General features: G+C 32.5%; 1 protein-coding gene and 1 long non-coding RNA gene across 4 annotated transcripts in view; one reads left to right on the forward strand and one right to left on the reverse strand.

Annotated features, from left to right (window-relative positions):
• Positions 1 to 768, reverse strand: part of LOC126741096 (transcriptional regulator Myc-2-like) — a 92,028-nt gene extending 91,260 nt beyond the window's left edge. For 2 of the 3 annotated variants that reach the window (XM_050447427.1, XM_050447418.1), the window contains exon 1: positions 200 to 768. The gene's annotated coding sequence lies outside the window, so the exon portion shown is untranslated. The remainder of the gene's footprint in view (positions 1 to 199) is intronic. The other variant, XM_050447436.1, reaches the window with a different exon arrangement.
• Positions 1 to 14,586, forward strand: part of LOC126741129 (uncharacterized) — a 67,598-nt gene that overhangs the window by 41,698 nt on the left and 11,314 nt on the right. The window lies entirely within an intron of this gene.

Below are 14,586 nucleotides of genomic sequence, written 5' to 3' on the forward strand. Positions count from 1 at the left end.
ATTTCGTATTTAATTAAAAAAATTTCTATAAAGCCGGTATTATAAACTCGCCATCACTGTTACAGTATAAACATTGAAATATCCTGCCTCCTAAAAAATAATAGAAAACAATGTCAACTTCATAAATTAAAAAAAAAAGCCGGCTTACATATTTGTTAATACTTTGTATGGAGCAGAAAATATTATTTTAAATACTTACCAAAAAAATCCTGAGGTAGTTTAAAAACCAGGCAAAACTATTTCACCAATTCTGAACAAAAATGTCAATGGTTCAATTGAACAGTTTTTTCCGCACACAGGGAATATGAAGCACGAAGGAAATGCCTGACGATAAAGCAATAAAACTTTTCGGGACTACAACACTTTTCTTAATTTCTACCGGCAACTTTGTATACATCCTTAAACACAGTGAAAAGTCTCAATAAGTGAGACGTCGGACCGAACGACTCTAAAGGCTGTTGGAGCGGCAACGGGCACAACGTAACTCGATGACGTTCGACGCTATTCTGTTTGATCTGTTATTTCGGTTCTGCAGCAAAAAGCCGGCTTCCACGGCACACTGTGCTTTTAAAACGACAACGGCACCTGATTGGCGCAAAATCTTCGATTCGCCGGCTACGCGGTCTCATGCGCTTAATCTGTCATGGAAAATGGACATTTTATTTTATCGGAAAAAATGGTTTTGGACCATTTTAACTGTCTGATAACTTAGAACAAGATCGGATAAGTGGATCCCGATGGTCGGCCAGAAGTGTCGACCGATACTATCAATAAGAGACCCAGAAATATCGGAACTACTTTTCGAAGTGGAGTGGGCGGGATACGACGGGTCATGCGCGATACTTTAAAAGCGCCAAGGCGGCAAATCTTATGGCGGCGGTGTCAGACTTACTGTGCTTTCCCTGTTTGTAGGTAATTTTTAGTAACGTCTGATAATAAATTAGGAAAACTTGTAAAGCTTACAATTTGCGACTGACTTACGTTCTAGGCGTCAGTAGAATGTTTAAAATGCCGGGTTGCGTAATAAACGCTATTATGTCGATGGGATCAAGCAATATTTTATTTTTTAGGAAATTTACTGGTTATATATGTATACTCGTACAATACAATGCGTATAAAAGCCATACTGCACCGAAGTAATGTATGATATTCATATTAAAACTCACCCAACCAGCACAGATACGTACTAAAGACGTATTTGGTACATACTCCACGACATAATGTACACCATGTCCCATTTTGGATGTGATTGTAGTAATAATAATAATAATAATAATAATAATAATAATAATAATAATAAAAGCCTTTATTTTTAACTTTTAACTCGGCGAATCTCAGCAGAGCTGTTTGGTTAACCGAGCACACATATTACAATCGAGAATTACATAATTATTATAAACATTATTTTTATTATAAATTCTTACAGGTTTAGATTGCACCTAGGTAAGCATACCTGTGTGTGCAATAAATAAGTAAATATTGTATAACGAATTGGACCAAAATTGGCATCTATATAATATGTAAATATGAAAACAATTTAATTACTTTACACGAAAATAGCGTACTACATACTTATTGATGTATCGGAGAAACTTCAAAAAAAGACTTAAGTTATTACAAATGAATTGTTTGACATTTTTATTAAAAAGTTTTTTGTTTTTTAAATTCCTTATATCTAGTGGAATTAGGTTGTAAAATTTGGGTGTTAAATAGAGATTGAGATTTCTTTTTGATGATGGTATTTTTAAGTGCTTGTTAATGTTTTGCCTAGTGTTGTGTTTGTGTTGTATAAAATTTGTTTTAATCCAATCTTTTAAATAAGTAAATTTACAAAGAGACAATACAGATTTCAATAGAGTAAAGGTGAGAGGTTGGAAACAGTCTTGCTTTTTAAAAAATAACTTTGAGAATATAGTTTTGACTAGTCCTTAGCTGTTCTAAATTGCTAGAATACATACCGCCCCACACCGATATCCCATAGGCAAGTAATGGTTCAACAAATGCTTTGTATGTCATAATAGTTGTTTTTTTGTTTAATATTTCACGCAAAATATAAAATTTTGGAATTAAACTTCTATTTTATTCCGTAAGTATAGTACATGTTGATCCCATTTTAGGTGTGAATCAATTACTATACCCAGGTATTTTATTGACTTAGTTTCTTTAATTCGTGATGTGTTGTTTATTTCTATTGAACTATAATCTGGACGGTTCGCTTTGGTTAGTGAAAAAGCCATACTTATAGCAAGTTTTGTCTACGTTAAGTGATAGTTTAAATGTGTCAAAATAATTTTTTACAACCTCAAAACTGGCCTTAAGTTTTTCTTTAATATCGTACCACGAGTTTCCCCAAAAAATAATGGCGGTATCATCTGCATATGCAAAAATTTTTGCGTTTAGTATGTTTAGTTCACACAAGGAATTAATATATATATTAAAAAGTGTTGGACCCAGGATGGTTCCCTGCGGTACTCCACATGTTATAGTTTCCGCCTCACTAATAACGCTTTCAATCTTTACATGCTGCGTTCGACCAGAAAGGTAGCTGGCAAAGACATCCAACACAGAGCCACGCACCCCATATGCCTCTAATGTTTGAAGGAGTATGGTATGCGACACCGTGTCGAATACCCTAGCCAGATCCAGAAATAATACCAAACATTTATCTCCATCATCAAGTGTTCGTGCTATAGTTAAATTAAATAATGCATCGTTCGTGCTCACTCCCGGGATAAAACCAAATTGATTTTGTGATAAGAGATTGTTGGCAGTAAGAAAATTAACCAATCTCTCATTAAGACACTTTTCAAATATTTTGGCTATATTTGATATGACACTTATAGGTCGGTAGTTTGTTATGTCTTCTTTGTTGCCATTCTTAAAAATTGGTGTAACATGTGAAACTTTTAAAATACTAGGGACTACACCTTTTTTAAAAATTAGGTTAATAGCATGTACCAATGGGCCCGCTAGGAATGTATACAATAACTTAAATGACAGAGGTAGAAATATCATCTGGTCCCGCTGAACAACGATTCTTTAAATTATTAATATATTTTATATTTTATAAGCTTATTACTATTTGTAGGTTTAAGAAACATAGAAAATTGTAAATTTGGTACTGAATTTTACTGCATTTTCTTTCCAATATTAGTAAAGAACTTGCTACCTTGTTTCGCTATTTCTTCTGGAGCTGTAATATATATAACATTATATATAACATTACACGCTAAATTAACATTACTTGTGTTTGCATTCGGCATTTGTTTATCTTGACTAACTAAATTAAGCATAGTGGGCAAATGGTCAGTTATATCATGTTCAATAATATAGGCATTATATTTTAAATAATTATTAAATTTGGAGTTATATTTAATAAACATATGATCCAGACACGATCCGGTATCCTCCCTTGTAATATTCATAATTAAAGGTTTAAAGCCAAAAGAATTATAGGTTATCTTTATTATGTATATTTATAATAATATCTCCCGTAAATATATCAACATCATGAGCAGCTAAGGACCCCAAGTAAACCTCTAGTTCGTCCAAAAAATACCGTACGTTTGAAGAGGGTGATCTATATGTTGCATGAATTTTATATTCTGTATTATTCATATTAATGGTAAAAGTTGTCAAGGTAATATTGGATTGATCTAGTACCATATTACTGAAACTTGTTGTATCCAGAAATAGTAATAGATTATCGAAACTAGTCCTAACACCTTAAATATTAAAATATATAATATTTAAAAGATTCTTAACTTAACTATTGAGACCATCCGGTATTATCTTGTGACTAATGTTCCTCAGTACATCTTCCATCGAATCTAGTACTTCCACGGCTTGACTATCAATAGTTTATTTTACTTCTGGCTCTCTCTACTTGATATTTGTAACAATTGCATAGTTTGTCGTTGGTTTTATGATGGACTGGTTATGGAATAGTTTTGGCGAGCACTCTGCAAATATAGTTTTCGTATTTTTCGTAGCAAATGATTTTACATATGTCACTTTAAAATAGTCCTCATCCTTTAAATGGTTTTGTTTTCTAATTATTTTTTCTGTCTCTGATGTCGTTATATCCTTTTTAAATCCAGGAATTTTTATCCTGGGGTTTTTTAATGTCGTTTTAGTTATTTCGTAGCCAGAATTTGTTTGGCAGCAGATGTTAGAGTATCGTAGTCGGTATGAGACGGACATTTTAAAATTACTTTTTCGTCAGCTAGGTTCTTTCTGCTCAAAACTTTAATTCCTAAATCAGCAGGATTAATTTTTTCCATATCTTTATTTGACTTGCTGGAATTTTGTTCTTGAATAGGTTTATTAATTATTTGCGGAAGACTGGGTATCTTTTTAGTTGGGAATACTTCAAAAAAAAGAAAAAACTAAAGTATTACAAAACAAAGGTCTACACAATAATACAATTAAAATGTAACAGGAAAAAAAAATACTAATAAGTATCTCAAAACGCATAAAATTAACCTAGTTAAAAAAAAGTAAAAGATAAATAAAACGATTTTATAGAAGCAGAATAAGAACATTAAAGATTTCCTTGAACTTGTTGAAGAAATTTTTACTAGATCTGTTCCATGCTATGATAGTATAATTTTCATGGGGGACTTAAATATAGATTTATTGGGACCAACTGCAGCAACTCAAAACTTCGCCAACTGATTAATAACTAGAATCAACAATCGGTCTAATACCCTTATTGGCGTCATTGTAGCTAGCAATCAATCAATCAATCAATCAAATATGCTTTATTGTCAAGAAATTTAAAAAAATTTGTAGACAAAGCTATACATAAAAAGCAAAACACACAAATATATAGAAACCAAAATACAAGCACTAAATAAATATATACAAAACTGGGTACAAAAGACATAAATATACCTGGTCAAGTTTCTTACACTAAATGTAAAAAGTAAGAAAATAGGTAAGTAAATAAAAATAGTAACAAGAAAGTAAAATAAAAAAAGTAACAAAAACAGTCAAAAACATTAATACAATGTTTAAACAGTCATAAAAATTTTTATAGAAATTTAGCAATACAAAATCTACATCGTAAAAAATTTAATAATTAGCCAGTGCGTGCATGATACTCAAAAATAAATGTTAAAAAAAAAATCATCTACTGCATATAAAGCTCTCTCCAGTAAATATGATTTCAAAGCATTGCGAAATCGAGGAAAAGATGTCAATGATTTAATTTCCAAAGGCAGATGATTGTGCATTTTTTTAGCTCCGTAAAGAATAGAGCTTTTTATTAATTCTGACCTTGGGATTGGCACATAAAGATCATGCTCTGCATTTCGAAGTGGATAATTGTGAGATGGTTTATTACGAATTTCTGATATATGCTTGCGAACCAAGCAAATAGATTCAAGAATGAATAAAGATGGTAGAGTTAATATTTTAAATCTTTTAAACATTTCTTGGCAGTGAGCTCGACTATCAAGTCCTAGTAAATAGCGAACCGCTCTCTTTTGTAGTTTATAAATGCGCTCAAACTGAGTCACACAGCATGTGCCCCAGAATGGAAGGGCGAGTAGCAGGTAATGAAGATAGGACTCAAAAAGGGCATAATACACTGTTCTTGATGACGAAAGATTTAATTGCCTGGAAACTAATCTTATGGCAAAACAATCTGAACTTAATTTTTTAAATAAAACATTGATGTGTAATTCCCACTTCAAAGAGCTGTCAACAATAAGTCCCAAAAATCTGACAGATTCAACAACGTCCAAGCTAGTGTTAAGTACAAAGGGTTGGATAGTACCTTTATAAGATAAGACTTTAGTTTTTGAGATGTTTAAGCAGAGAAGATTCGCTAATGTTAAGATGGGCCATATCATTAATAAACAGCAGAAACAGAATTGGACCCAGAACTGAACCTTGAGGTACCCCACATTTAGGACCAGTCTGCTGGAAGACATGGTCCTATCAACCTTTACAAGCTGACTTCTGTAGCTAAGATAGGACTTAAACCATTCGAGAGGCGTTCCTCTGAACCCATAGTGCTGTAATTTGTTGATCAAGATAGGATGGTTTACACAATTAAAAGCCTTGGAAAAATCACAGAAAATAGTTGCTGTTGAATGATGATTGTTTATACTGGAGTAAACACTGTTAATAAAGGGAGAACATAGCATCATTAATGCATTTATTACTCAAGAAGCCAAATTGATGAGAAGTTAGTATTTTATATTTAAAAAGGAATGATAATAGCCTTTTTTTAACCCATCTTTCTATGATCTTTGATAATGTTGGAAGGAGAACGATTGGACGATAATTTGAAGCTTGCTCTTTATCTCCTCCTTTATACAAGGGAATAATTATTGCAGTCTTAAGGCAGTTAGGAAAGACCCCATTTTGAAATGATTTGTTAATTAGGTTTCTCAGATGGTTTAAGGTGTTATCAGGCGGATTTGAGAACATTTTTAGAGTAAGACCATCTGTACCAGATGATAATTTGTTTCTTATTTCATTTATTGTACTTTGAAGCTCTGTTATTAGTACGGGGGTAAAAAAGAAACTATGTAAGTTTTCATTAGAAATATATGAAAGTGGATCATGAGAAGGTGTTATAGTAGTCATTAGGTTTTTAGCCACGTTTACAAAGTATTCGTTAAGATTGTCAGGTGAAGAGGGGATAGTGCTAGTAAAAGAAGGCTTATTTCTTAATTCGTTAACAATAGTCCATTATAGACCAAAGAAATTTAGCAACGTTACCAGCATTAGCCAGACTGTTATTATAATAAATATCTTTTGCGGCTTTTATTGCTTTTCGATACAATTTCCTGTATAGCCTTACATAATTATGAAAATATATGCTGTTCGAAAATTTTTTTAGGTATGATAAAGAACGCATGTTCCTTGCAGACACACGTAAGCCTTTAGTGCACCAGGGTTTATGATGCTTAATATTATGGGTCTATAAGGAAAGTACTTATTCGCAATACTTGACAAGGTCTTTACAAATCTAGAAAACTCACCATCGAAATCATTAGAGATAAGACCCCAGTCAGCTGTTTAACATAGATTCTTGAACTTAAAAAAAAATTTTTTACCAAAAATACGGCTTAATTTACGAATATTATTTTTGTTTCAAGTGTCAATAGTAAATATGGCCAATACAGCTTCATGGTCAGAAAAACCTGAATTGACAACAGTACAATCAACGAAGTTCAGAGTAAAAGATGACACAATATAGTCAATGGTGCTGGTCAATAACTATTTTTAGTTATTCTGGTTGGTGAATTTACATGCATTAAAAATCCCATTGAATCGAAAATAGATTAAAGAGATTCTTGAGCAACACAGACACTGCAGTAGTCAATATTAAGGTCGCCACACAAAATTAATTTACTTTTTAGAGGCATGGATTCTAGCAAGCTTAGAAGTTTTAGACAGAAAGTCTGTACATCAGCGTCAGGTGTTCTATAAACACAAACAATATAGAGGTCAAATAACTTATGGTGAACGATGGAAAATTCAAAAACTTTTTCAGATAATAAGTTATCAAACTTAGTTACTGGTGAAAAATGTCCGATTTATCAGAGGGTGCTTGATCCTCTTTTCGCGTCACTTTATCTAAAAAATTTATTTCTATGAGGAACCGCTAGAAAAATAGTTAGCATGACTTTCCCTAACTTTTTAAAGCCGTAAAAGTCTTTCAGGTGAAAAAAAGGATCTAAAAGTAGATAGTTCTTCTTCAATTTCATCCGAGCCAATACCATAGACGTCGTGGAAGCGGTTATAGAGACGTCGCAGGGTATCCAAGTCAGTAGGTAGTCCCTCAGTTGCCAGCATTAATTTGACACTGGTGTTGGTGTGCCCTTCAAAACATACATTCGAGGGTTGGTCGAGTATATTAACTCTCAATCTACCTGTATATCGGAGTCCATATCTGATCATAATTTAGTTCAAGCGAATTTAAATTTACCAAAATCTAAATGGACTTTGTGTAAAAAAGTTGTTAGGTCCAGGACTTAGGTTAAGACTTCATTTAGGGAGGAGCCTCAGCAGCTACAGTGGCATAATATTTATTATATTTTTGACATTAATCAAAAAGTCTCATTACTTACCAATATTATTTCTTATTTAATAAATAAATACGCTCCGTTTAAAACAAGACTATATATAAGGATAAACCATTTACGCCGTGGATAACGAGTAATATTAAATATCTAATTGAATTAAGAGACAAAGCTCGCAAAAAATATAGTCGCCAAAAGACTCTTGTGAATTTGACATATTACAGGCAATTAAAGAATTATACTAAATACGCAATTAATCGCGAAAAAATTACTTTTTTTCAAGCAAATGTGTATAGAAAAGGGTTAAGAATTTTGAAACAAAGCAAAAAAACTTAATTTTATTAAAAAAAAAGATTGACCCTATTCCTGAAAATCTCAATTTACCCGAGGACTTAAATAATTTTTTTTCGAACACCGTGGGCCATACTAATTCAACATCATTAGAAAAACTTAACTTTTATAATTTAAATATATTTAGTCACTTTGAGACGGTTTTTTATTATAAGTCTTATAACTAAAAATAAAACTGTCGAAATTATAAATAAAATAGGGTCAAATGCAATAGATGATTTTCAATAAGAGATGTGAATTTCAATAAGAGATCTTAAACTATGTCTTCCTTTTTGTCTTAAGCCATTAGTCAATATTTTAAATTCCTGCATTTTAGAAAACCAATTCCCCGAAAAAAGCGATACTCATTCCCTTACCAAAAATACCTTGTCCAACAGATTATAAAGACATTAGACCAATAAGTATTCTGCCAGTCATTTCAAAAATCTTAGAACGCCACGTATATAACAAAATAGCTGACTATGTTAATAATTTAAAAATTATTCTTGATTGCCAGTCAGGATTTCGTAAATCTTTTAGTACTATAACAAGTCTTATTAGTATTGTTAATGATATCAGGGTTGAAGAGGATTCAAATGAAATAACTTGCCTAACTCTTTTAGATCTAAGTGAAGCATTTGATACCATAGATGACCAAATGCTTTTGGCAAAACTTTTGGCAAAGCATTATTATGGTTTTTCGGCAAATGCAATACATTTTTTGAGTTCTTATCTTAAAGATCGGTTACATTGTATCCGAACGGTGAATGATATTGATGATGAATGGATCATTTTAATTTCTCATTGAAAAAAGGGGTGCCTCAGGGTTCCATATTAGGCCCCTTACTTTTCTCTCTGTATGTTGCGGACATGAATCAGTGCATCGAAAATTCTAAGCTGCACCAATTTGCCGACGACTCCCAAATTTATAATTCTTTTAAAATATCAGACCTTCAGGTAGCACAGAATAAAATTAACGCCGACTTAAATCAGATTGCTTTGCTTGCTGACAACCATAACCTTAAATTAAATGCTTTAAAGTCATGTGCAATGTTTTTTTCGCAAAATAAAAGTCATCCTCTAGATTGCATGGAAAATTTTTAAATTAATATTAATGGAAGAGTCATACCAACCGATGCGGAAAAACGTAATCTAGGGGTTATATTCGATTTAAATCTCAGCTTTGCCTCCCACATTAAAAACAAAATTAAAATTGCTTACGGTCGTTTAAAAAACTTTTGAATTTGAATTTGAATTTGAAAGAACGCCTGTAACACAATCTAGGAAGGTAGCTTATTTAATTACCATTTAACAAATATTCTTTAAAATTAGTCTTAAAGGTTATAAAGCTAACAATATCCCATCTGCCAAGCGAATTCCGAATTTTAAAGTTTTAGAGCCAAGTATGAGAAAGATCGCTGAAAAAGGGTTGTTTTATGATTATATGTTTCGAAATTTAACCGATAGCGAGTATCACAAACATGTACATCGGTACGTCGAACCAGCTTACTTCTAATATAGTCAGGAGATCCAGAGCGCAACACTTTAAGAGAAAACAAGAAAAATGTAATTTAGTCCTGCTTAACATGTTTAAACACTTCAACTCAGAAAGCTTATGGCTAACATGATCCCTTCTGTTTAAATTGTAAATAAATCGCATGCATGAGTTTTGCACTTTTTGCAGTCCATGAGTATACCCAGATTTTTGTATTCAGTTACAACATTAAGTTTCTCCTTGATCATGGTTAGATTCATGTTTGCCTCAGCCCAGTTTTTATTGTGTCCCATATACGAGGGTGGTCCCAGAATTTCTTCTCCCAGTGATTTCTTCGCTCAAATGTTGCAATAAGTTCGCATAATACTCGCCGTTGATAGTTTTACCTTTTTCAAGATAGTCAATGAAAATTATCCCTCACGCATCCCAAAAAACCGACGCCATGACCTTGCCTGCAGATGAAACGGTTTTCGCCTTCTTTGGAGCCGCTTCTCCCTTTTGAGTCCATTGTTTTGATTGTTCTTTTGTCTCAGGTGTGAAGTGATGGACCCATGTTTCATCCATGGTTATGAAACGATGCAAAAATTCTGCTTTGTTGCTATTAAATTTCGCTAAACACTTAATTGAAACATCTTCACGACACTGTTTTTGCTCGAGTGTGAGCAAACGCGGCACCCATCTTGCACACAGCTTTCTCATGTCAACATTTTCAGTTAATATGCGATGTACCGCACTTTTTGAAATGCCTACTATGTCCGCTAGCTCGCGCACTTTCAGTCGACGATCATCCAGTACCACTTTGTGAATTTTCTTTAAAATTTCTGGAGTCATCAGCTCATTTGGTCGACCACTGCGATGCTCGTCTTCGCAGCTCGTACGGCCTCGTTTAAACTCTGCTGCCCAATATTTTACTGTTGTTAACGAAAGAGCAGACACACCCAGAGTAGAATCCAGTTCAGCTTTTATATTGGTTGGGCTGAGGCCTTTCAAATAAAAGTATTGTATCACATAACGATGACCAATTTTCTCCATTTTCACAAATTCATTGAAAACGTTCACTATTGATGGCTGCCAAACAAATACTAAACAACGTGGCGGCTTCAAACTTGAAACATATGCTTTATAGATTGTATACTTTCTAATACTTTGATATTTTTCAAACTACTACCGACATCTCTAGGTCAGGCCGGGTACTTCTGGGACCACTCTCGTACATAACAGCAGACTTACTAGGATTTATCTTCAAAACCATTATTTGTTGAATAATAAATGGAATCCGACCATCTGTTAATTTTTTCTCGCGATGCATTTACGACAGTTTTATGAAGTCTAGTGCAAGACTTAATAAAACTGTCGTAAACCTGGGTATCATCGGCACCTTGATTATTATCATTCTTGCTAACAATTTTATGTATGTCCATCGTAAATATAACAAAAAGTAGAGGTCCTAGTATGGAGCCCTGTGGAACCTAACTCTTGAGTTCACGTGGATTCGACAAACGATCCTGCACAAGTACCCTCTGAATTCTTTCTGAGAAGTAATTTCCAAAAAAAATCAACCCCACTCTTACTAAAACCGTAATAGCCCAATTTTGCACACAATAGCTTTACTGTAGTCTAAAAATATTAATGCCGATGTCTTTCCTACGTATATCTATCTCCCTAACATTGTCATCGAGTACTTTTAGCAAGGCGGAAGATGTACTGTATCCTTTTCTAAACCCAGATTAGCACGAAGCAACTAAATTATTTTTGTGTAAGTATTTTCGAGTAAGGTAATGGGCCGTTATTCAGTAAATTTAGTAGGATTACTGATTTTTTATAGTGGCAATACAATAGTATCCTTCCATTGATGTGGGATACGTGCAGGTGTAAATGCATTTGTTATAAATTTCTACTAAGATGGGAATGATTACTGGACAACATAGTTTCATCATAACGAGGGAGAGCTGATCAGATCCCGAAGCATTAGGCTTAATCTGGCATAAGGCTTTATAGATATTACTATTTGAACACAGACTAAATTGAAATCTACTTGCAGTACATTTTGTGATACGATACATTTTAAGTGTCTCTGTGTTGACTTTCGGTGATATTTTTTGCACTAAATCTAAAAAGAAATCGTTAATTTTTTGGGGATCTCTTAGAGAAGGAGGTAAATCATTTTTTTTTGTTTTTCTATAAACGTTCATTTCGTTTACGCTACTTCAAAGTTTCTTTACGTAAAATAATTTCTCACCTCTTTATAGTTTTCCCATTTAGTCTTAGGTACTTCTACTTTTTTTATACTTTGAAAAGAGTTTATCGCGATATTGCTTTAAAAATTTTAAAGTTCCTGTAAACCATGGAGCTTTGGCCTTTGGCCCGATCTCTGTCATTTTTTAAGATATAGCTTTGTGATTTTCTCAACCTTGTATCACTTTTTTGTAAAACTTCTACAGCCAGAATCAGAAATATTCTGACTACTTTTGTTCCTGAAATACAGACCGAAATCGAAAATATTAACTTTTTGAGACGTTATTATTTCTAAGGCCCTGTATAAAATAGAAAAAATATGAAAACTGCTTATAATAGATATTTTTACATAAAAGTCAGTGGCGTACTTAAAAATCTTGTTTTGAGCAGTATTTTTAAGATTGAGCGCACACTTTTTTAAATGGAACACTCTATATATTTTAACTTCAAATTATTATAATTTCGTTTCTGAATAAATGAATGTATCACAACCTAATCTTTAATAAATTTTAACTTCAAAAATCAGCAAAATCGATATTTATGTTTGTTTTTTTAATAGTAGGCCATGAATTTTTTCACACATACATAAAAGTTGAACATGCATAAAAAATGTTTTGTTTATTGCATTCGTGGAAACCAAGTGACATATCAGATACAAATCTTTCAAAATTTTTAAAAGTATGATATTATAGAATGTTTAAAACTTTCTAACGAAAATGTAAGGAGCAGCGCTGCAATGATATTTAAACAGGAAAAGAAACGGTTTATTTTATTTGGTCACAACATTCAAATAATAAATAATTAAAGACGTTAGGCATCGCGAGCTATGGTATTCAGTTTAAAATTCAATCTTTTAAATTATGGCTGCAGGACTTAAAAAAAATTTTAAAAAGCAAATTTAAACATAAGGTACATATTGTTCCAGAATTGCATCCTGACGATCCATTTGAACGATTGGAATTTTTTAATTGGTTTTTAACCAAAAGTAATGAAGATCCGGATTTAGCAAAAAGGGCAATATAATAATAATAATAATAATAATAATAATAATAATAATAATAATAATAATAGACAGTTTATATTTCCTCATAAGATATTATATATGCTCACTCATAGATATAAATAAGTTTACAATATAAATACAAAGAAAAAGAAATCCATCAGTGTGTATTAATTCAGCATGTAACTGTAAAGAGGAAATAAAGGTCATGTTTCAGCTATCCTCAGAAGAAGGAGCTGTTAGGACCTTGAATATTACACTTATAATTTAAAAAAAAATATCGCGAACCGCATTATAATCTGTACGAATAGCATGCATACCCATCCATAACTAACCGAAAAGAAAAGAAATCTAAATTATCCTAGCTTACTTATTATTTACTAATAGGAGGCAGGAAAGGAGGAACGAGGGGTACAGGTATATTGACTATATTTCTGTTGTAGACTCTTATAGTAGAGAAAAATATACATGTAAAAATTTATATTTCCAGACGCGCGCCAGATCCAAACACGGAATCCCGACACAAAAGAGAGCAGAACCAGGGCGACTGATTTACCAGAGATGTCAGTATTAAAAAGAAATAACATAAATTATTTCAATGCATTAAATATTATTTTGTTTAGATGAAAGAACCATTTTTATTGATTTTTTAAAAGCCGATGTAGATTTAGAAAAATCCCAAATTTTGTATTAATTTTGGACACAATATTGTAAGAAAATGACTTTTTCAAGATTTCTTTCTTATGTAAAGGTATAGACAAAAGATCATGTCTGCGAATATTTATATTGTGAACGTCAGTACGATATCTGAGCTTATTAGAGAGATATGGTGGTGCTTTAAATTTTATTATTTTATAAAAAAAAACATATGGAGTGCAACTCTCGGCGATTTAACATATTAAGCCATTTAAGATCAACTAATTTATGTGATACCCTTTCCCTACGTCTAATTCCACAAATAAACCTTATGCACGAGTTCTGTTATTTTTGAATTCTTGAGCGCAGTCTAAAAATGGTCCATATACTGTATCTGCATAATTAAAATGGGATAGAATTAATGAGTCGCATAACATTTTTTTTGTATCTTTTGACAAATAAGATCTATGCTTGTAAAGTTTTTTTAGCATTGAAAATCCGTTCTTAAGACAACTTGTAATGTGATCTGTGAACTTTAGCTTGACCTCTATGATTGGGCCTAGAGTTTTAGTTAAGACATGAAAAGAGATAAGTTCTCCATTAAGAATTAGCTGGACATGATCAAAAACCGCCCTTCTGCTATTATCTCCACAAAATAACATTGCCACGCTCTTGGCTGGATTCAATTTAAGAGAATGATCTGTCGAGACTCTATTTACTAGAGCAAGGTCAGCATTCAAACAAAAATTAGCTCTTTCAATATTACTAGCATTAAATGACAAATATAATTGTGTGTCGTCGGCGTAGAGATGGTATTTACAGAATTGCAATTTATCCATAAAAGCCGA

This window comes from Anthonomus grandis, chromosome 1 (assembly GCF_022605725.1).
Source record: "Anthonomus grandis grandis chromosome 1, icAntGran1.3, whole genome shotgun sequence".
Lineage (NCBI taxonomy): Eukaryota > Metazoa > Arthropoda > Insecta > Coleoptera > Curculionidae > Anthonomus > Anthonomus grandis.